Source organism: Magnolia sinica, chromosome 5, assembly GCF_029962835.1.
Source record: "Magnolia sinica isolate HGM2019 chromosome 5, MsV1, whole genome shotgun sequence".
In the NCBI taxonomy this organism is placed as follows: domain Eukaryota; kingdom Viridiplantae; phylum Streptophyta; class Magnoliopsida; order Magnoliales; family Magnoliaceae; genus Magnolia; species Magnolia sinica.
In genome coordinates, this window is record NC_080577.1 from 14,229,110 (window position 1) to 14,254,450 (window position 25,341).

Here is a 25,341-nt window from a genome sequence, read left to right on the forward strand (position 1 = left end):
CATGTGTCATCCATTGATTTGTTTCTCTAAAGGTGGGCATAAGAGTTCGTGTCTCGACATTAATAACAGAATGCATAATATCAAAGGAAGATTAAACAAAGATACTCTCAGATAAGTAAGGTTTCTAGTCATTTTAATAGTGTCAACACATGTAAACCCCTGATTGATCCACTTTAGGGCATAGAAAATTGGTGTAAACACTGGCACGAGGTCCTTCTTGTTTTTGGGCCGCTAGTTATAATTGTTGGGATTTTGTCTGCGGAATCACACAGATCTAGATCTAGGATAGCAATCCAAAAGCACCAAGCAAACACAAAAGAACACAGAGATTTAACGTGGAAAACCCTTGAGGGAAAAAAACCACGGCACAAAGCGACAGAAAATTTCACTATGAAAGCACATATTACAAAGATAGAGGACTTACCCGGCTTGAGCAATCCTCAAACTTCTCCTTTTCTCCACCCCTTGAAACCCTAGAGCCCCTTTAAAAACCCTATATCCCTTTTAGAAATACTTAGACCTCTTAGAATACCCTAGAATACCTCTCAATCCCGCATATACGCCTTTATATAGGTTTAGAAAGAAGTAGAATCAGAATAGAAAATAAAAATCGCAGAATCTGTGTTTCCGAAAATGAATCTGCGCAAACCTTCAATGTCATCGAAGGTCCTTCGATGACATCAAAGAACAACCAAAACTGTCCAGCGACCAGGTGTGAAAATTTCTGAAAATACTCGATGGCATCGACCGAATTCAATGTCATTGAACCATTTAAAGAAGATTGGAGACATCTGTTTATACCAAACTCCACCATGTCTTCAATCTTCAAATATGTAGCTTCTTGTCCTCTTCTCATATATCTGCCTCGCATCATAGCTTCTTGTGCACACTTTGTCCTTCTTTTACGTCATTGCCAAGCCCAGAGAATTTGCACAAAACTTGAGCTTCTCTGTAGGAACAACCTTGGCGAGCATGTATGTTGGATCTGAATCCACATGCTCTGCCTCATTTGCTCCTGTCTTCTCAAAAGTAAGACGTAGTCTTCTGTACCTCGAATATATCGAAGTAACTATCTCACTGCCATCCAATGTTGCTTACTGGGGTATTTGTTCACAACACCAATTGCCTGTGAAATAACCGGTCTAATACAGACCATGGCATACACTATCAACCGCATTCGAATAAGGCTCATGAGACGTATCCTGTTTTTCCTCATCTGTTTTGGAACATGTCCTGACAAAAACTTGAAAAGAGTCACATAGGGAACACTCACCGGCTTTGTCTGGTTCATCACATACTTGATCAATACCTACTCAAGGTATTCTGCCTGAGATAACCAAAGCCTACTCCTCTTCTAATCTCTATAAATATTAATGTCGAGAACCATCTTTGCAGCACCATGATCATTCATCTCGAATGTCCCACTTAACCGAGTCTTTATTACATTGATTTCAGACATGTCATGATTGGCGATCTACATGTCATCAACATACAATTTCTAACTCACCATGAAAGAATCAAATTTTATACCATTACCTAGGCGACAAGTCGTACAATGACCTCCTGCAAACCTTTGTTCTCTACCCCTTTAGCTCCGAACCAATCTCGTTGCTTCATGTAGAACAGCTCTTCCAATTTTCCATGCAAAAGTGTTATCTTCGCATCCTTCCGTACCAACTCAAGATCACATTGGGCAAACAGCGCCAATATGGATCTAATAGATACCTACTATACCACCGTCACGAATATTCTAAGAAGTCAATCCCTTCTCTCTGAGCATGACACTTCACTACCAGCCTCACTCTGTATATATGTCGTATCCCCTTGAAGATGCACCTGCATCCAATCACTTTTCGGCCCACAGGAAGCTCCACCAGCTCCCATGTGTCGATCTGGTACAACGAGTCCATCATATCACCTATAGTCACCTTCCATTTCTCAGCACCAAGCTCACTTAGAGCCATCTAAATAGAAGACGGATCCCCTGTGATATTGAAGTCGTCCATATACCTTGCCAATCACCTGCGATTATGCGGTGTGATTCTTCTCACAGGTGGCTGCTCCACCTGCTCTGTATCTCTGACCGCGCGTCACATCCTTCCTGCCCTGCCCGCTCATGTGTTCATGCCCAACATGCCACACACGTGCAAAGGTGAAATCTGCTATAGCCATTACAATTCCACCTTTTAAAGTGCTCCTGATCAACCTGTAAACATTATCGAGTCGCTGCGCTTTCATGATCACCCGTGCCCCCTTAGATACTTTAAGGACACCATCATTACTTGCGAACCCGCACCCCATAGCCTCGAATGCACCGAGAGAAATCAGGATCTTTTTCATGTCAGAAACGTGCCTCACCCTAGTCAAGGTTCGTTCTGTCCCATCAAACATCTTAACACGTACCATACCAACAGCCACAACATTAAAGGCACTATCATTGCCCATAAATATATGTTCATCATCGCACTCTCTGTAACTGATGAACCAACTCTGATGATGACTCATATGAAAGGATGCCCCTGTGTCTAGAATACATTTGCCCTTACGATCATCGTATGGGCGTCTGATCGTAGACATGGACAAGACGTCACCATCACATCCACTCGATCCATCTGTCGTGGCAATGTTGACCTCCCTGTACGAAGCCTCGGATTCTTCTCTCTTAAATTTAGGATTTGTACAATCCTTCTTTACATGTTTTTCCATCCCACAATTTAGTATTTTAACTTACCTTTGTCTTTACCCATGGACTTAGGTCTTGACCTTAAAGATCCTGTACCTTGCTCAGAATTCATTTCCCTCATAATCAGTGCATCGGAAGATGTCCCCATGTCGTCGTTTAGCTTTCTCATGGCCTTCCATTGAAGGGTTGAGATAACGGTGTCTACACTCAAGATTTTGTTTACAGTGCACATTGTGTTCTTGAATGACTCATACAATGCAGGAAGAGAATTCAACAATATACATGCATGTTCTTCATCTTTGACCGCTTCCTCCATATCCAGCAATTTATACATCAATTTATTAAAGTTGTTGATCTGTGCTTCTAGATCTTCATTCTCTGCCATCTTGAAGGTATAACATTGTAGCTTCAAGTGTAGACGATTTTCAGAGGACTTCTTCGCATAGATGTTCTCTAACTTCGTCCATAAACTAGCCCAAGTTTTTTCCCTCAAAATATTATAGAGAACCTCATCCGTGAGACATAAACGAATAGAAGCCAAAGCATTACTATCAAGGTTTTCTCATTCTTCATCCTTCATAGTAGATTTTCACTCCTCAAGAGCCTTAATCTCGCCTTGCTTGGTTAATAGGCTGATCATCGTAACCTTCCATAACTCAAAATTATTTTTACCTGAGTACTTCTCAATATCAAACTTGGCGTTTCCCATTATAGTTAATCCTTCATATTTAGATATGTGCCCCAACGATTGCTCTGATACCACTTGTTGGGATTTGGTCTGCGGAATCATACAGATCTAGATCTAGGATAGCAATCCAAGAGCACCAAGCAAACACAAAAGAACATAGATTTAACGTGGAAAACTCTTGCGGGAAAAAAAACCACGGCACAAAGCAACAGAAAATTCAACTATGAAAGCACATATTACAAAAATAGAGGACTTAACTGGCTTAAGCAATCCTCAAACCTTTCCTTTTCTCCACCCCTTAAAACCCTAGAGCCCCTTTAGAAATCCTAGAACCCTTTTAGAAATACTTAGACCTCTTAGAATACCCTGGAATACCTCCCAATCCCACATACACCCTTTTATATAGGTTTAGAAAGAAGTAGAATCGGAATAGGAAACAAAAAACGCAGAATCTGCGTTTCCGCAAATGAATCTGTGTAAACCTTCGATGACATCGAAGAACAATCAAAACTATCCAGCGATCAGGGGTGAAAATTTTCAAAAATACTCGATGGCATCGACCGGATTCGATGTCATCAAACCATGTAAAGCAGATTAAGGATACAACTTTTTACAACAATAATTTCCAAAGCTCAAACCCAAGCACCAAACAAAATCACAGCCCAAACGCGTGCTCGAGGTGTCAAAGGGTACTCATGGATCAGACCCGGTTTAAACTAGGCAAGTCCGATTTTCAAACCCGTTAAAAGAAATTGATCCGGGTTTGGGTCCACCGCTCACACCCCTTCGGAAACCAGGTTTACTCTGATGGTATATGTTGGATACATGATGAGTACCCTTGTTGAAAGGGTAGGATTTCACACGTACTAGATAAGTCAAAAGTTATCCGCTGTAAGGACTTTTTAACTTGTGGTATAAGCGGTTTAGACTTAACACTAGGGGTGCACATGGGTCGATTCGGACTGGTTCCGGGGTGAAACCGGAACCAAACCGTTCCTAACGGTTCTACCATTTTAGGAACCGGAATTGAACCGTTGGTACCATGGAACCGAACCGAAACCGGACCATGAAAAACGGTTCGGTTCTGGATCGGTTCCACGATTTTGGCCTAAAAATCAAGTCTGGATAGTTATGCATGAGTTCCACAGGTGAGGAGATTGAGTCACCACCATTTTTAAATGGTGGGCAGCCAACTATCATAGGGTTCTACCTTTGATCCTTTCCTTTGATATATGCTCTCTTCCAACTGCCATTTTCAAACGCCTTCTACAACACCACCAACCAGTCCCAACGCTTAAACATTCCCACTCAACAAAATCAACCATTCCAAATGAAATCCACCTACAAAAACAAAAATCTGGAGAGCCATTTCGCCAAAAATGGAAACCCAAAAAAGCTAATTTTGAAAATCTCACATGAAATTCATCTGCTTACATCAGAATCTGCAAACCCATTTCAATGGTTCGGTTCACGGTTCGGTTCTACAAGGCCTTAAACCGGAACCAATCCGTATCCAACGGTTCTTGAAATTTTGGAACCGGAACCGGAACCGGTGCCGTCTAGAACCGGATCGATCTAATGCTTCCGGTCCGGTTCCACGGTTCTACCGGTTCGATGTGCACCCCTACTTGACACCTCCTCGTTTAAGGAGAAATTTTACGTAGCACACACGTGTTAAAATGCCACATACGTGTATGATTTAAAGCCATCTATCAAGTGGGCTAACTACGTAAATGCTTTTGTTTAATTTATTTGACGAAACCCACACCCTGAATATGCAGACCCGATCGGGCCCGATTCCAGATGGTCAAGAGTGAGACCCAGACACGACGAGGTAAACCGAGTGTAGGACAGGAGTAATAGGACCCGACCCAGGGGAAAGGGTACCATTGCCATCCCCAAATCCACAGCTGATCGCTTCTTCCTCCAAAGCTCTGTTATGTAGAAGCCTCATCTCTCTCTCTCTCTGTTTCCCAGTATGAATAGGATTCTTCGCAGAAATCATTTCATTCTCTCCAGCGACATCCCATCTCTGCTCTCATCCTATTCTTCCCCTCCCTACCCCACAACCACCAATACCCCACCAAAATCCTGAATCCCAAAACCCAAATCCAAATCCCCTCCATCACCACCACCATCATCTCCACAAATCCATCAGTTACTCTCCCAACTCCCCCCAAGATTCACCACGCAAGACCTCTCCAAGACCATCTCCCTCCAGAAAGATCCCCACCTCTGCCTCCACCTCTTCAACTGGGCCTCCCAACAGCCCAGATCAGGCACGACCTCTCCACCTTCCTCATCACCGTAAAAAATCTCGGCTCTGCCAAACTCTATGAAGACCTCGATGTTGTCGTCAATCAAGCACTCGCCATCCCCATCCCCTCCTCAAAGACCCTCTTCAACACCATCATTTATTTCTACACCGAGGGCCGTAAGCTCTCCAGAGCAGTCACTGTCTTCAAGCACATGAAGAAGAGCAAGGATCTGAATTCCCACCCGACCATCCGGACCTACAATCTCCCTCTTCTCTGCGATGCTTAGCCATGGCAGCTGTTAGAATCAGAGAGATAGTAGAGAGCCTTGCAAAGTCTGATTGCACGAAAGCTGGGAGAATTGTTATTTTACTAAACAACTGTTGTGGCTAATAAATAGCCTTACAATAAGATAAAAAATAACCACCCACGACTTTACAGGTCCTATAATCGTGGTGCATAACTACATTAAACAGAAAGCAATCTTGTTCCTCAAGTTTAGGGAGGACTTATTCAACTTAACAGAAATAAACCTAAAACAAGAGCCTCTGACCCTAACGGCTAGGAAGCTCCAATAGTTTCATCCTCCCTTAAACTGAATGCTATTGTCATTCAGGTTATACCTGGATATTCACATACACCCAGTAAGCCTCGCATCCTCAGAAAAACATCAAGCTTTAACGGCTTTGTTAGAACATCTGCAACTTGTTGTTGTGTAGAACAATGAATTAGCTCCAAAATTCCATCCCTGACAAGATCTCGAAGAAAATGGAATCTTACATCTATATGCTTACTCCGACCATGCATCACAGGGTTCTTTGAGAGTTTAATCGCTGAGATATTATCACAAAACACTACCGTTGGACTGCTTTGCTCTTGATTTAGAACTTTCAGAATTCTTCGTAACCACACGACCTGGCATGCACTTGATGTAGCAGCTATGAACTCAGCTTCGGTGGTGGAGAGAGTAACCACTGGTTGTTTCTTTGAAGACCAAGAGACAGCTCCCGAGCTCATTACAAAAACATAGCCTGAGGTACTTTTCCTATCATCCTGATCGCCAGCATAGTCACTGTCAGTGTACCCTACGAGTTCTTCACTTCCTCCCTTCTTGTAGAATATCCCAAAACTAACCGTGCCTTTTATATACCTCAAAGCTCTTTTTGTTGCCAGTAAGTGAGACTCAGTGGGACGCTCCATGTACCTACTGATCAAACTAACAATAAACATCAAATCGGGGCGTGTGGCAGTCAAATACATAAGACTTCCCACCATTTGCTTGTAGACAGTACTATCAACTTCCACTCCCCCTTCATCTTTCGTGAGCTTGAAGCCAGGAACCACTGGATTATGTACCGGGTTACACTGACCCATATTGAACCTTTCCAGGACCTCTTAAGCATACTTCCGTTGAGTGATGAAGATACCATCTGCCTTTTGTAATACTTCAATGCCAAGGAAATATCTCATTCTTCCAAGATCAGTCATGTCGAACTCAATCTTCATGGACTTCTTAAATTGTTCGAACATCACTTCATCATTGCCAGTAAAAATAAGGTCATCAACGTAAAGGCACACAATTAAAATTTTACCTCCAGCTGCAGTTTTAATGAATAAAGTATGCTCATAAGGGCATTTGGTGAAGCCTTCTTTGATGAAATATGCCTCAATGCGACTATACCAGGCTCGGGGAGCCTGTTTGAGTCCATACAATGCTTTTTTGAGTCGATAAACCTTAGATTCATGCCCCTTCTGTTCATATCCTGGAGGCTGCTCAACGAAGACTTCCTCAGTAATTTCCCCATGCAGAAAAGCCGACTTGACATCAAGTTGGTAGATCACCCAAGCTTTCTGTGCAGCGAGGGATATAACAATTCGTATAGTGTCCAAGCGAGCCACTGGTGCGAATACTTCAGCGTAATCAATTCCATGTTGCTGACAGTACCCCTTGGCAACTAGCCGAGCCTTATACTTGTCCACTTCTCCATTTTCGTTGTATTTTGTCTTAAAGATCCACTTTACTCCTATGGATTTTCCTCCCGATGGCAGCACTGTTAATTCCCATGTGTCGTTCTTCTCAATAGCTTGTATTTCTTGATCCATGGCTTTCCTCCATTTCTCGGACTTCACAGCTTCTGCGAATGTAATGGGATCCCCGTCAGTGAACAAGGCTAAATGTGCCTGGTTAACATTTTCTTCATCTGAGAGGCCTTGTCCAGTTTCATAGTCCCGCATCCACACTGGTGGTCTCCGAGCTCGTATTTCACAAGGTGAGTTTTCTTCATTTGAAACGTTACCTCCATCAGACTCGGGTTCAGTTTCTCCAGATTCTTCATTGGTTTCAGACTCTTCTCCATCTCCCTCGTCTTCCACTTCTGCTTCTTCTTCAGTCTCCCATTCGAGCTCAGCTAATATGGCCTGTTTGTGACCATCATCCCAGTTCCATTGCTGATCTTCTTCAAATACCACATCTCGGCTAACAATTATTTTATTTGAAAGTGGATCAAATAATCTATAAGCCTTGGATTCCTCACTTACCCCCAATAATATGCATTTGAAACTCTTGGCATCAAGCTTTACCCTCTTGTTGTCAGGTACATGGACGTGAGAAATGCATCCAAAAACTCGAAAATAGTCCACTGATGGCTTGTGCCCACTCCACGCTTCTTCAGGTGTTTTGTTCTTCACGGCAAGAGTTGGACATCGATTTAAAACATGCACTGTCCAATTCACTGCTTCAGGCCAAAAGGACTTAGGAATTTGCTTTGCTGTCAACATGCTTCGCACCATATTCATAATGGTGCGGTTCTTCCTTTCCGCGACACCGTTCTGTTGGGGTGTATAGGCAGCCGTTAATTGTCTATGGATTCCATGCTCATTGCAGAAGTTGGTGAATTCCTGTGATGTAAATTCTCCCCCACGATCTGTTCTAAGGCTCCGTATGTATGTTCCAGTTTCCTTCTCAACTCTGGCTTTGTAAGATTTGAATGTGGAAAAAGCTTCTGACTTCTCCACCAAGAAGTATACCCAAGTCTTTCTGCTGAAGCCATCGATGAAGGTGATAAGATACCGTTTTTTACCATTTGAAATAGGGTTGATTGGTCCACATATGTCAGCATGCACCAACTGAAGAATGTTGGAGGCTCTCCACATGCTTTCTTTAGGAAATGGATCATGGTGCTGTCTTCCCACCAGGCAGTTTTCACACACCTTTTGAGAGGCTTTAAACTGAGGTAACCCTGCCACCATGTTCTTTTGTTGGAGCACTTTGAGCCCATTCCAGCTGAGATGTCCATATCGGCAGTGCCAAAGGTCTGCTTGATCTGTGATCAGTGAGGAGAAGCATTGCTGTTCCTTTGGTGCGCAACGAGCAGGCACAGCAAACATCCTGTTGTGTGTCATCACTGTTTCCATGATTAAACCTTTCTCACTGTGAAAGATTCTGCATTTTCCATGTTGGATAAGTACTACCAGCCCCTTTTCCTGCAACTGACCGATGCTCAACAGATTGTTTTTCAGGTCTGGTACGTAGAAGACTTCTGTGATTACATGCACAAACCCATTTACCTCCATTCGAATCTTACCCTTGCCGTGTACACTAATACTCGAGTCATTGCCAAGCTTCACCGATTCTCGAAAGCTGCTATCAAGATCAAAAAACATGTTTTTTCTCCCACACATATGGTTACTGCACCCAGAGTCAAGGAACCAAATGTGCTCCGTCGCAGTCTCGTTGGAATTTACAAGAGCCATCAACAGCATCTCCTCCTTTGTTTCAGCATAGTTTGCTTTTTGTTCCTTGTCTCGCTTAGGACATTCCCATTGAAAGTGCCCTAGTTCATGACAATTGTAGCAGTCTATGATAGATTTGTCGAACCCAAACCTACCCCTTCCTCTTCCTCGTCCTCGGTAAGTGCCTCTACCTGCACCTCTTCCTCCTTGCTGGAAACCATGAGTGATCTGAAGTGCTTGTTCATCGTTCACATGTCGGCTGATTCGTTGTTCATGCACCAAGAGGCTGCTCTGAAGCTCGTCTATGGACATTTTGTCCAGGTCATTGGATTCCTCAATGGAGCAAACAACGTAATCATATTTTGAAGTCATAGACCTCAATATCTTTTCAACGATTACCACATCATCCATTCGCTCCTAATGCGTTCGTATCTTGTTAGCTATGGTGAGAGTTCTGCCAAAATAATCATTGACCGACTCTGCAACATTCATATGCAACACTTCGAACTCCTTGCGAAGAGCTTGCAATTGAGCTCGCTTGACACGTGCATTTCCTTGATACTTTTGCTTTAAAGAATCCCATATATCTTTCGCCGTATCTTTCTTCAAAATGGTCTCCAGTATCGAACGATCAATGGCTTGGAACAAATAGTTCTTGGCCTTGAGATCTTTCAGCTTCTGATCTTCATAGGTCTTCCTCTGTGTCTCACTAAGATCTGATCCTCCTGCTGCAGCAGTGATCCCCGTCTCTATCAAGTTCCAGTACTCTTTGGAATGCAGAAAATTCTCCATCAGCATACTCCAATGGTCATAGTGACCATCAAACCTTGGAATGGCAGGTTGCACGAAGCTATTCTCGGATGCCATGTCTCTGGTTCTTCACTCTAATACCTGAGTCACAAGTTTTGATCAGACCTCGTGAGGAGGCTCTGATACCAAATGTTAGAATCATAGAGATAGTAGAGAGCCTTGCAAAGTCTGATTGCACGAAAGCTGGGAGAATTGTTATTTTACTAAACAACTGTTGTGGCTAATAAATAGCCTTACAATAAGATAAAAAATAACCACCCACGACTTTACAGGTCCTATAATCGTGGTGCATAACTACATTAAACAGAAAGCAATCTTGTTCCTCAAGTTTAGGGAGGACTTATTCAACTTAACAGAAATAAACCTAAAACAAGAGCCTCTGACCCTAACGGCTAGGAAGCTCCAATAGTTTCATCAGCAGCAAGTCGTATATAAACCACATGTATATGGAGACAATCCGGTGCCTCTTCCGGGAGATGGTCGATGATGGGATTGAGCCTGATATCTTCTGCTTGAATTCTATGATCAAAGGGTATGTTCTTTCGCTTCAACTAAATGAAGCTCTTTGTGTATTTCACCAAATGGTTGTTGTCTATAAATGCTTACCGAATGGATTTTCGTATGATTATTTGATTCACAGGCTTTGTGCACAAGGGCGGTCGAGGAATGCCATGGAGTTTTATGGGGAGATGAAGAGTAAAGGGTTCGCTCCTAGCGGGAGGGCATATAATTCGCTCGTGAATTGTTTTGCGATCAGTGGGGAGGTTGATGAGGCAGTGAGGATTTTGTGGGAGATGGGTAAGAAGGGGAGGTTGGTAGATTGGATCACGTACAAGACCGTGTTGGACGGCAGGGGAGGGTCGGGGATGCAATCAGCCTGTTGAAGGAGTTGCAGGACAAGGACATGGTCGATGGGCATACTTATAGGAAACTGTTGTATTTTCTCGAAGATGATTTTGGCAATTCAGATGGGAGAAATGGAATGAATCGGAGTTGAGCATTCTCGGCTTTTTTGTTCTGTAAGATGTTAGCTCATTCTACTGTTAGATTTGGATTAGTTGGTGATGGGTGAATTACAATCCTGTAACTTAAATCTTGGTAGTGGTAAACTGATGAATCCTAAGGTTGGCGCTTTTGAAATGTTCTGTTATGCTTGTTAGAGGAATATGATGGTGGGTCAGATGCTATACTGGTAGAAATGGATTTTTTGGAAGGTTGCAACTACTTTTGGAGATTTATAAAGCATGAGTGTTAATTGTTTGTTATATGCATTACCAAATTCATTTCCCCTCCAACCGTCTGTGAAACTGGCGAATGGAGTTGCACAAGCTGCTCAGTTTTGGCCCATTTGCGTGAATTGTCACAAACCATGCCTATGGGCCTTTCTTGTTTTCTTTGAGAATGGGCCCCAAATGGGCCCTAAATGGAAAGCTGATTTAAAGTTTACTGAAATGAGCAATGGGCCTTGATGGGCAAAGAAAGCTGATGGAGAGATGATGAAATGAGAATTAAATAAATACCTTCTCCAACTCACTGGTATGGCAGTATGGCTGATACCAGCATGAAGATTTTGTGTTTCTGTTAATATGTGACGGTGAAGGTTGTTTTTTGACAATCGTAAGGAAGTTCTTGGCGATGGAGATATTATCATCACGATGGAAACATGGAATGAAATGAAAGTTGGTTTTCTATGAATTGTGATCATTTTCTGTAAATCAATCAAATATCCACATCTTGAGATATGTAGGAATACACATTCTTTTATTTTCATGTTCCTACGGGTGGGGCCAAAGATGTTGCACAGAGAGCTTGAACAGGGTATCTTTGGTGACTTAATTTCAATGGGAGAAGTAGAGATGGCTCAGATCCATTGGGCTTTACAGAACAGCTTTGCAATGATAGAGCAGAGTGAATTTGGCATTACATGGTGGATGCTACAGTTATAGAGGCAAAGAAGCCTGCAAAGGAATGGCTTCAAGCGAGCAGTAATGACTGAAGGCGATTATTAGTTTCAGATGATCCTGTTGGAGTCTTCAGATGGACCAAGAAAGGCCTCTTGATGTCTTTCTCGTATTTGCCCATTGAGTTTTGAAGGTTTAAATAAGATGTCAATACAGAAACCAAAGATCTTCTCCTGTCTGTAACTTACATTGTTTTCATTCTCTGATTTTCCATTACATGATTAATCTACTTCGATGACAAGAACTGACTATTATAGATTTCTTTGTGCAATCTTACTATAGTTAGCAAGGAGAACATATTCTTTGAACTTATTTGGATGTTACAATTCTGCGTTTCTTCGAGTCCTTAAGAGCATATTGTAGTGTTGCAATGCAGTGCATTACCCATACCCTTTGTTTTCATCCTCGATTGCTCGAGCAAGACGTAATGAGAAGACAGTTATTGATGAACAAACAGGTAAGGGTTTCCTTCTTCCACGTTTGCCCAATCAGACAAAGACGAGTCTATGCAATTACTCTAATGTCATGGATCTTAGCATGTTGTTAAAATTATAGGCTATAGCCTTCTCTTTTTTTTTGTATAAAACCAAGAGCTTGAAGTTTAGCCCAGGTGAGGTCAGTCAGTCTTATACGCTATAGATATGATGCTTATGGAGTCCCCTATCAGTAACATCTCTTAGACACAAACATTTAAATTTCACAGAAGTGGCCAAATATTAAGATTTCATATGCTATAGTTAAATGGACAGTAGAGACAATATAGTAGAAAATTAAGATGAGAATGATGCTTCCCTCAGCATATTATAATAGAAAGAGACTGTCTAGGTGACTTTCATTGACTATGCAAAGATCTAGTGATCCTTGCAGTGTCAAGCCCTATGCTTTACTGTCCTCTAGTTAGTTCTTTTATAGTTAGGATAATATAACAAGGTTGAAATCATATAATAACAATGTCTGGTCATGGGTTCGAGTACCCATTGTGGTGTGTGTGGGTGTGTGTGGGTGTGAAAAAAATTAATTTCAGGCTTTTTTTTATTCACTTTACCAAATGCACCCTATGCCTTATCCCAACTACTTTGGATAAGTTACATGCATCTTGCTTTGCTCTTCCACTCCATCAAGAACTGTATCTTCAGTTAAACCATAGGTAGAGCTGTACACAAGTCGAACCAAGTCGAGCTTGGCCAGCAGTCTATATATGAAATGATGAATATTAGTATTATATATCCTGCATGACTAATATTGCATTATATGTATTCTATTGCATAAATCAAAATATAAATATCCACGTTTTAAATATAAATTTGCATCGCAACTTAATCAATGCTAGGAGTATAGAATTGTAATTTCGGATCAGTAAACATAGTGATCTGGATTGCAAATTACCTTAATCTGGAATTTGCATTATTATGGATGGAAATTTTAGGGTGGTTGGTGATTTAGGTAACATTGGTTTTGAATTCGTGTTTATCATCTATGGTGTAATTTATAATCTAGCGGTGGATATTTCTTGGAGAATCAAGAGATGGGAATCCTGAGATACCCACTTAAAAAGGAGATGAGATTGAGATTGTTGCCTTTGGTAGGAAGCTTCTCAGAGCTTTTATTCATCCTTATCATGGCAACAGCCTATTCAGGCTTCCATTAGGCCTGAAATGGGTTTTCCCTTTCGGATCTCTACTATAATGGGTACCATTGCAAATGTGGTGGTAGATAAGTTCATAACCTAACCAAGATGGAAGCTGCATGCCTGTGCACTAGAAGAAAACAATTGCCAGCAAAGACTTTTTCCAGCGGTCAGGTAAGCGCCGGAAAGGATTTACCGGCGATTGTGCCAGACGCCCTAAATTGTTGGTTCGAGCAACAAGGTCAAAAGCTACGGATTAAATTCGTAGCCATATAGCACAGCTTTCTCATCAAAAATTCAAAAAAAACAAAAAGAAGAAGAAGAGAGAAGGTAATATAGGTTGTCAGCCTAATGCTGCAAAAGAATTTGATCAAGAGAAAATACTGTAGTGATATCTGCAACTCTTTGGCCTGCAAAGACTGCATTGGCTCTAGCCACTCTAGGAGTCTCGTCTGGAGAAGCTGCCCATATGAATGCTCATTTCTTAGACTGAGAAACACCAAATCTCACCTAAAAAGGCACACACTGAAATTATATAGCTGCTTTACAAGAGAAAAAAAAGGAAAAAAAAAAAAGAAAAGAAAAAAATCCCAAGTACATGCAAAGGGACAATTGAAAACAGTATAAATTGAATTTATTGGGGAAACATAATAGACTATTTCATCCCATGACATTAGAAACAAAGAAAAACAAGGCATTTTCATATTAACAAGAGTTAAGGAAGCATTTCCAGACAGTAAGAAACACAGTAACAAATACATACATGTGCAGAAGGGGCTGCTGTGCAAATGCTCCAAAAGAAAATATATACTTCAAGGACAATTCTCCACTAGCTTTTGCAGCCAAAGTATGATACACATAATCTTCCGTTGAAGCACATTAAGTCAGGATTCATAAAACACATTAAGTTGTAGTCTCCCACTGTACAGTGAGTACATGTTCATCCAGTGGGCTCATGTACTGCAGAGAATCACAACTAATTCATGTGCTGAAGATTAGACAGTGAGCCATTAGACAGTGAGCCACGCAACTGATAGATATTAGTTTATAATTCAAAATATAATAATAAAAGCCAGCCAACAAAAGTATCCCATATGGAATCCTACCAAGAGTGCAAATGGATTTAGGGAAGACTATAGCTCCTAGCAAGGTAAGAAATTTCTTATGGAACTGCAGTTTGGGAAGCAATTTAACTACTTCCTCACTTTAACAAAGACCCAAATTTCTTATCAATATCCCATATGGAAATTGACAAAGGGTTCGGATTGATTTAAGGAACTTCTGCAACATTTTAATCAAAATCTCTGTTTCTTTCACACCGTAAGACGTACCTGTTCAGTAGGTGGACCAGGTGGTCCGCATGGATGATAGGTTTGCTGGCTATAACCACCAGAAAGAGGCGAAGGCCTTACAGTGTTCTGAGCAAAGAAAGTTTTTAGAACTGGCAAAATGAAATAGTGCAAATCTTCTTCCAAAATAATTAGATGGGAAAGATGCTGATGAATGTGGAACTGCTAATCAACATTAACAGCAGGACTCTGCGAAAAATGCAAACAGAATACACCCTTCTCACATATCAAGAGTTGTAATTGAAGGACATGATAGAGAGAATGGGACAAGTAAATGAAATAATATTAAGGAGGTACTGACAACAGCAATTTCTGCATGGAATATATCGCTTCATTATGAATATCACAAAACTACTGAGGCTGAAGTCCTAATGACAATGTGAATATAATTTTAGCAGTAAATTTTGCATTGTCATCTCAAAGAGATGACAACATGATAGCTCACAACTGAACGAGGAAATAATTGGCAAGTGCTATTACTTATTATGACCAAATAGGCATTGTCAGCATATGCTGCTAGACAGTCAATCAGCAAAAACTAATATGCATAGGATTCTCTAAAAGCTATTAAATTTAATGAAACGTGATCCAAGTTAAGAGCATTAGCAAAAAGAAAGTTCATCGTATTAATAATCTGGAGACTCATGTACCCCAACAAGACCCAAATGGGTATATTGGGAGGAGAGAAAATGAGATACATGAAAAGGGCTCAGTCAAATCTTAGTGGCACAAAGCATAGGGTAAGGGATTCCGGTGATGGAACGGGAAGCATCTATTTGAAACATTACCAAAGGTTTTTTTTTTTTTTTTAAAGGCTTGGAATGCTCTGCTAACTCTCCATCTTTGTGCAATGAACAATTCACCCTCCTACCAGTCTTTGGTCTGCGTTTTAGTTTTTATTTACATGATATACAAAAATATGATAAGGATAGCACAATGAACAATTTGTTAGACAAATTCTAAACATGAAGCATATGTGGTTCTGAATTATGGATCTCCCATTGCATACAATGTAGAAATTGCAGCATTAAACTTTGCAGACTACACAAATATGAGAAAGACACTTAACATAACATGATTAGAAATTTAGAACATAAAAAACCACAGGATGTGCATCACCCAACAGTGCAAATGTGGCTGACATCGTTTCGAATAAGAGTATCATATAATTAGATAAAAAATGTATTTTCAGGTGAAATAGGGATGAAATTCGACATTTTCGTACAGTTAACTGCTGAAAGTAATGCGTTTCATGAATTTGAGGCTTGCAATTGAGGCGAGGCAAGATGCATTGTTTGAAGATGGGACACCAACTATTTCAGGACTTCTATTACACCTAGGTAACAATTCCATCAGGTAGCAAATCTGAGGAAGATGTCGAACCCATGTAAACATTACACAATGACTTTCACTAGGTAGACACGTTACTTTCTAACAACATGGCGCATGTATTGAACATTGGGTCCACTAAATAGCACTAAGGCCATCATGATATTGAAATATGAATTTTTATTGTTTAGTCTCAAAGCAATCTTACCAACTACAAGTATTCTGTAATATTGTGTTCTTTTTGGGAAACATCACAAGAGCTGATGGGAACATGTTATATTGTGGAAAATGTGCGGACTTTCCCTGTGCCACCAATTTGTGGTGGAAGATGTCCTCCATTCAATGCCAAATAGGCCAACTGGCACAAGTGCTCTTTGCCTCATCATTGTTAATTATGTTGGCACATGGGAATAACTGGATGCAGGCAACTGGAGTTCCAGGGAGAGATCTACTTCCAAAAAACTTTCAGTTCCTAGAAGAACAATTCGTGGAATCCCACTTGTGACATTTGGTTCATCACTCTAGAGTTCCATGGAACATTTCTATCCATGGAAATCTATTTCTTAGAACACAGCAACCATGGAACTCTATTTATTAAGACACAACAACCATGGAACTTAGGTGGGGGGTTCCATGCATCCAAATTAGCCCTAGAGAAATGCAATAGCAGTTCGTGCAAGGAAATATTGACAAGGCGATTCATGTGTAATATGGTGCCATTTGTGAAAGAACTCAGGACTCCTCTTTTAAAGGACATTCTTGCCAATGGAAATTGAGATCCATGGAGTTTCATGGAAATCGGAGTTCTTAGCATGAGTTCAACACAAACAGCACAAACCTACAGGAAGAGCTTCACAATAGCATAGACATTTTAAAAGAATAAAGCTTTGATGAAATAGTCACATATATTCATATTTCAATATGTCATTATAAAGTCAAGGGGCTGAATATTGATATTAAGTGACTGCATTCCTTTTTGAAACAAAATCTCATATTTATATCAAAATACTCGCTTAGTTTTTCATGCCAAATATTCAAATTCAATACTTCCATAAAAGCTCACCTTTGAATAATGGACACTCCACACAACTTCTTGTAGAAGTCTACTCCAGTGTACATGGACCCTAGATAGAGAAAAAGGAAGTCTACTCCGAAGCATCTCTCATGTTAATGATGCATTGTGATCGACTACAAGCAAACAACATGCCCTAATATTAAGATAATCAAATGCAAACATTATCAGTTAGAGGAATAACAAACTACTCAAATGCAAACATTATCAGTTAGAGGAATAACAAACTACTCAAATGCAAACGTTATCAGTTAGAGGAATAACAAACTATGTTACATAAATGTGAGGGAATGAACAGATAGTACATGGCTTACATGAAGTTATATTTCAGGCTTCTAAACAAGAAATCACTAGTTATGCATGCCTCACTAAGCGAAGCCCTCATATAGGCATAAACATCTAGCATTTGCTTTATAATCACCTATGTCATTTTTGATATTTTAGAAAGGTTCCAAAGGTCGATATGTTTGAATTAGCATTCTATTGATGTTGGATACACTTGAGTGACATGAGATGAGATGAGACAAACCTGGTTTAAATCATCTAACAAAACCTTCTCAAAACCTCCAAAGGCTAGGGCAGCTAATGTTGGGATTCCTATCGAGGAAGGCACTTTTCCTTTTAGATATGAAAGTTTATCTAAATATCATCCCTGATTTTCCATAGGCACATAGATTAACTTGACGGGGACATCACGCGCACACGCACGCCCCCCCACGCACGTTCGCAAGGAGAAGAAGGGCCCCACCATCGATATGGATTGATGACGATGTCCAAGGAGGGCTTCCTAGTTAGAGGACTGCGTTTTGGTTCATTGGAGTGGACCCGATCCTCATGTGAATCCCACCATGGGTTCTCATGATCATGGCTCACTATTCTAAATAATCTAGTAATTTGGGTTTTGCTTATTATTGTTATTAGGAATATCATGGACGGTTTAGATTGCTTTGATTAGTTGTTATTTTTTATTACTTTGTCTCTAAGTAATAGAGTGCGCACATGGCGCAAGTTTTGGGATATAAGATTTTATTATAAATAGGCACCCCTTGCAGTCTTTTTTCCTCATTGAAGATTGAATAAAATTTCTGCGCTTTCCTGCTCCTCTTTGAGTTGTTAAGCCTAATTGGGTGCGAAGCTCTCCCTTCTTCGAAGGGCTAACTACCGTGGTGCGAAGCCACATTCATCCCAAATCGCCCCCATCTCCTACCATTCATATTCCTCATCTCGTACAGCAATCCCCTCATCAAATCTAACCACGTTTGCAGCTAATATTTCCCTTACAGCAGATTTTCAGAATCTGGCCCTGCAGGAGGACTGAAACTTTAGCGGAGCACCGTGCACAAACCAGACATCTGATCGGCGTGAAACTTGGTGTGAAGGAGGACCTCCCGTGGCCGACCAGCACCTAACTAGTTGATTTCAGATTCATGGACCCCACACACGTGCGGGCAGGATCCCACGCACGTGTGTCAGGCCCGGGCCGCTGTCCACACGTGTGAATCATCTTGGGTTCGTTTCTCTCTTTTATTTCACTCTTCTCTCGCTTTATTTTTCCTAACCCTAACCCTAGATAATCATAAATCCCAAGTCCTACTCCACTTTTGCAAACCCTAGGTTTTCCCGATTTGAAACATGTGAATCCCTTGGATTGGGAAGTAATCATTTGCATGTGTGGATGAATTTACTCTTCTTTGAGCATTGTTTAGTCTATAATTTTTAATTGATCAAGCCCTAACATGTGCAAGCTTGAACCCGCATAGATTCCCCTTGTTGAATGCTTGACTTTTATATGGGATGTGGAATTTTTTTGTGATTGTTTTAAAATTAGTGTGATCTAAAGCCTGAAATCTTGCATATCATATTTAATTTTCATGTCCTGCATCATAACTCCAAAATGCCATACCAATGAAAGAAAAACCGAAGTGGAAGAGAAAACAGATCTTCAAAAAACCATTCTATATATTTTACAAGACTAACCATTTAACTGGTGAATTTATGAGATGGTATAACATATCTACCTACTTTCTGATCAGAGTTAGGGATGGTGAAGATCCATCTTCTTTCAAATTTGTTGAGCTTGCATCAGAGAGTTCACTTTCCTCAATGTCGCTATTGTTAAGACAAATGGATAAGGATCAGTTCTGTATTCATGTAGATTATAGAAGTAGCATGAACACAACTACACAGAGAAAATAGTAAAAGACAATTTGTCAATTGGACCATAAGCTCATTTTATGAGGAAAATATAGGCTTATCTTGTAAATCATGAGATATATCATCATAATCACATCATCAACAAATTCAAGGGATATATTTACCTGTGAAGTATTTCTGCAGAGGTAGCTTTCAAGCATAACAACTTTGGCAAGATGTGATGGTTGATATATGTGGCATACAATAACTCAAATTAATCTGTCAGCACCAACTTAGATGCATCATAATCCAAAAATTACCTTGATTTGATTACCAAGCTAGCCAATTGGTGGACAAGTATCAGATGGTTCAAATTGAAAAAAATATATAAAAAAATCCAACTGTTCAACAAATAAGTTTCCACAAATCAAGGTTAAGATTGTTGAACCAATCTGATTTTCAGATTAAAACCTCTATCTACAGTGGACCCCACAATTTGAATGGCATAATGAGATAATGCACTTCGTGTTTACAGATCTCTATCTCTAAGTGCCTGTGCATCATGCATCAAACTCTACCAAAGTATAAAATAACTTCCCATGCCCCAAACAGGGATGAATATTTTTGAAGATGTGCTCTTCTTTATTATGATTATAAGAGAATGCTATCTTACAGACATTTGAAGAATCTCACTTCCAAAAAGCAAGATATCCCCAAAGAATATTATTATTTAATCAACATAAACAATAAGAAAGAATGATTTAGAAAGGGATTAGAAGTTGGCAACAGAAGCAATCCACATCAAGAAAATCAGAAAATGCAACAAAAACAGATGGTCTGCTCCATCATTGAGATGAAGAAAATCAAGATATTGATGGAAATTCATTATGAAGAACCCTAACGGGTCCAGATTTTATGATTTTAATGAAGCATAGATTGGACTCATGAGATCCATGAAAGTGGGTTTGGATCTTCCTAAAGAATAGTCTCCTTGGCTCAGTCATAATATTATGATTTCTGGGGCAAGTAGGCTTCTAAAATAGTAATCCAACCAGACTAACAGTGTTCAAAATGAAAAGAGCTGTAAATTAGATGTTTAGAACCAACAAAATCTTCACAATTCAAAGATACCAATTTGTGCAAAGACACCATACCTTGTCCACGTCAACTAGAGGAACATTCAGCTGTAATGACGGATCCAACCAATCTGGTGGTGGGGAGTTAACCTATATAATAACGGCAAATAAGACAAATCAACTCCAGACAAATATGATATCACAATATCAAAAATTGTATCTACAGAGTATTGCAAACCTTTTTAAAAAATCCAAAGAGTAGCAACAAGAGCACCATACAACCACAATAAGATGATGATGACCACAACAACAACAAGAGTGAAATACACAGAAGAGAAATAAACAATAAAAAAGAATGATTATTAATCACTATTGTCAAACACAACACATTCAGCAATGTGACATTTTGCATGTCAATAACCAATTATGATTCTCCAATAGTACTAGTACTTGAAATTCAGAATGGAAACTACACAAACAAAATGTTTCTAAACGACCATATGATTGCTGATTCTTTTGAGATTGAAAAACAATTCACTATAAGAATTTACAGAACTAGGAAAAAAGAGAAATTGGCAACTTTCAAATAGGTTCTGTATGCCACGGGGCAACAACAGAATCTTCACATCCTTAAACTAGCTGTCTCTAGCTACAGACAGACCCATTTCATACAGACGTTTTTTCTAAAAATCTCTGTATCTCTGATACCCATGTCAAAAGCATGTGCAGGAAAGAGATCAACACAGCCACTGCAGAAAACAATAATATTTACCTTTTATTATTTTATTTAGTAGTAAATGCAAACACATGCACACAAGCGTGTAAGCGCACGTGCACACGCACTATTAATATGCTTTTTAATGCATTTTTAGTTATATAGATACATTTTTCTGTATCCTGCGCCTATCACGGATCATTACAAGTAAGAGAGAGAGAGAGAGAGAGAGAGAGAGAGAGAGAGGTCTCGAGTCCAACCAGTTGGACTATTAAGTTAAAGTCCACCCATTGGACAACTTTCAAGTGTCTGACATCCAACCTGTCCAATAGATTGGCCCTGGCCCTATCATGAGGATCACCTTATGCAAAAATTGGCCATATCCACTAATCAAGTGGACCACACAAGTATTTTGCTATTTATCAATGGCTAGATATTGTTTTCTATGACATGACCCACCTGATGAGTAGATAGGGCCAATTTTTGCACTAGGTGATCCTCATATTGGGGACAACCTATTGGAAGGGTTAGATTTCACTTGCACTTAGTAGGTTGGAAGCTATCCATTCCGCTGGGTGGACCGTACCTTGTGGTCCAACCAGTTAGACTTGAGATCCTCTTAAGAAATAACTGGCATTTACGAACTATAGTTTACAAAGCACTAATTTTCAATGGGGGCCCACTATTTATATGCAACCTTTTTGGTATATATGCCCTCTGTTTTTACTTTCTTTTATCAGAAAGTAAAGTTCGTTAAGAAACAAAGCCCAGAGGCAAATGGCTACCCCATTACAACATCAACACTGACCAATCTCCAAGAAATACATCTGTACTTGACCTGAAAATTCCTTTAATCATCTCCTCTTTTACTTTTGGTAATACAACAGTGCAAGCTTGTTATGTTCGTCAAAAGAACAGTCCAAGCTCTACAACTATCCTATTTACCAATTTAGAAAAAACAAAAAATAATGTATCTATCAAGTCAGGGTGGGAAAGTTATAGATATCCATTCTGTTTCAGTATCATACTATTGTTATATGTCTCTCAGTATCTAGATATCTGCTTGTTAGGTTTTCCAGGGTCCCCACGCTTGACACATATCAGTGTCCAATACCAAATGCATGTGCCAATGTCCAGGTAATCTAGCTACTACTAATCTAATGTGGCCTACTGGACTAAGTACATGATCAGAGTATATTGAGCAGAACCAAACCCCTGCAGCATATTTTTTCCACCAATATGGGTGGGTATCGATTAATAGATTAATAGGCATAAGGGGCCGTTTGGATGCCTGTAACTTGTGTAAAAGTGTAAAATGTAAGAAAGTTACAGGTGACTTTCTTACAGTTTGTGTTTGGGGGAGAAATGTTACAGGTAACAAAGTCTCAACCTCTAACTTTCTATCAGGTAAGATTGCAAGAAATGTAACAGAGGAATTAGGTGTTTTTCAACTCACAGGTTACTTTCTTACAGGCAACGGCTATCCATTTCGAATTTGGGAGAGGGTGGTGGAAACGCAGCTGCATTGAAAGTGCACCTACCTGCTCTGACCCAACGTCTTCTTCTCCCTCTCTCAGCGTCTCCTTCCCTCTCTCTCTCTCTCTCTCTCTCTCAGCGTCTCCTTCCCTCTCTCCGCTCTGGTTTTGTATTTTTTTCCACTCCTTTTTTTTTATCTTTTACGTAAGTGCAGAACGGGGCTGTTTGACGGGGCGGTTTCGGATGCCTAACTGTGGGGCCCACAGTGATGTACTTTCCTTACATCCACACCGTCCATCCATATTGAAAGCTCATTTTAGAATCTAATCCAAAAAATGAAGTTGATCCAAATCTCACGTGGGCCACACCACAAGAAACATCATGGATCCCCTAAAATATTTATTTTCCATCCAACGGTTTGCATAGTGGGTAACTCACTATCCTAGTAAACTCTATGAAGGCCACCATAATTCGTGTATTTTATCTGCTCCGTCCATCCATTTTCCCAGATAAATTTAGGGCTTGAGCCCAAAAATGAAGCATATATAATTTTCAAATGGACCACACCACAGGAAACAGTTGACTTGAACTTCTACCATTGAAAATTTCTTAGGGCCATAGAAGTTTTGGATCAAGCTTATATTTTTGTTTTCCGTTCATCCATGTCGGTGTAATCTTATAAACAAGTTGGATGACAAATAAACATTACTGTAGGGCCTAAAAAGGTTTCACGGATGGAAATCATTATCCCAACCGCCCTGTGGTATGATCCACTTCATCTTTGTATATGCTTCAAGTTTGGGCTTAACCCCTTAAATCGTATGGACGGCGTGTATAGACCACATGCGTTCAAGGTGGACCTGACTAATTTCTCATCCAACCTATTGGCAAGGAAATCAAATCTTTTATCGTACTGAGTAAACTCAGCTGGGCCCACAGTGAATGTATATGATTTATCCATGCCGTCCATCCATTTTTCGAACTTATTTAAGGGGTTGAGACTAAAATTGAAGCAAATCCAGAACTCAAGTGGATCACACAACATGAAATAGTGGGAATAATGATTTCCACCATTAAAACCTTGCTAAGCCCCACAGTGATGTTTGTTTGTCATCCAACATATTCATAAGATCATACAAGCATGTATGAAGGGAAAAATCAAATATTCTCACATAATGATTAGTTTGCTAAGTATATAAGTACTAACATGTATGAAAGCTTGTATGAAAGACTTATATTCTATAATAAAAATAATATTTCTCACATAATGATTAGTTTAGCTTTATAATCAGTCCAAGTAGTCATCTAAATGGGCTCAATAAAATTACATACTTTTATTCAAACTTTTCTACGTGACAATTTGATTTTTTAACAATTTCATACTCTAGACTTCGGTTTGTGTGAATATAAAATATCTTATCTGTAACTAACTTACATGTTATCCAAACACAGAAACTAAGTTACATGTAAGTTAGTTACAACTTACACCCAAACAGGATTACTTGTAACTTTCTTTCACGTGTAAGTAAGTTACATATAACTTAATTACAACTTAAAAAACTTACAATCATCCAAACGTAGTTTAAATGAACCTAAAAACTAATAAAAAGAGGGAAAAAACATACATTTCCATTGGCAGTAGAAATAGAACAAGATCCATCCTTATCATTGACAACCTTAACACCATCATTCCCTCCAGCACTATGTATTGTTGCATTGAACTTTGAGCTTAGGGACCAGCTCCCTATATTAAGATGCCGCTCAATCTACAACCAAAAATGTCGAAAATCATTCAGATGATGTCATTCAATTTAAACCCAATCACTGCCATTGGGAGAAAACCTCATCCTAAAACCCTAATTTCCAGCAGAAGCATGGGAAAAGAGTGTGAATCAGACCAAAAGCCCTAAACCTAGGAGGGAGAGAGAGAGAGGGAAGGGAAGGGAATAGAATCTAAAAGCCCTAAACCACAGAGGGGTTTAGATCTGTACCTGTTTGCAGTGAGTAAAAAGACCAGATCTGGCCAGACCTGGTGCACTGATCGTGTAGGATGGACAGGCAGTACAACAACTGCGGTCTTCGGTTCGTGCCGGAGGATGGAAGACAGACAGAGAGAGAGAGAGAGAGAGAGAGAGAGAGAGAGATGAAGATTCTAGAGCCTGGAAGGCGGGGACAGGGGCCGAGAGAGAGAGAGAGAGAGAGAGAGAGAGAGAGAGAGAGAGAGAGTCGGTGGTGGGTAGAGGGAATGGGCCGAAAATTGAGATTAGGGCATTTGCAATTTTTATTTAATAGGATCCCTTTGTTAGTGGCCGGCTTTGGTTCCCGCTGGTAAAGGGCCAACTCGAACTGGGCTCGAACTCAACTTTGAACTGAGTCGAATCGAGCTTTTTCAAGTCAAGTCAAGCGAGCTAACCGAGCTAGCTCTGTTTGTGTAC

The 25,341-nt window shown here is 40.1% G+C and overlaps 1 protein-coding gene, 1 long non-coding RNA gene and 1 pseudogene across 2 annotated transcripts in view; 2 read left to right on the top strand and 1 right to left on the bottom strand.

Annotated features, from left to right (window-relative positions):
* Nucleotides 1-25,341, top strand: part of LOC131245510 (non-classical arabinogalactan protein 30-like) — a 47,499-nt gene that overhangs the window by 18,391 nt on the left and 3,767 nt on the right. The window lies entirely within an intron of this gene.
* On the top strand, nucleotides 10,163-12,670 carry LOC131246952 (pentatricopeptide repeat-containing protein At2g27800, mitochondrial-like; annotated as a pseudogene).
* On the bottom strand, nucleotides 17,491-25,120 carry LOC131245512 (uncharacterized). The gene is made up of 5 exons (XR_009170897.1): nucleotides 24,898-25,120; nucleotides 24,532-24,672; nucleotides 20,794-20,865; nucleotides 19,525-19,615; nucleotides 17,491-17,622 (listed from the first exon to the last, which is right to left on the bottom strand). It is a non-coding gene; the product is annotated as an uncharacterized LOC131245512 (long non-coding RNA).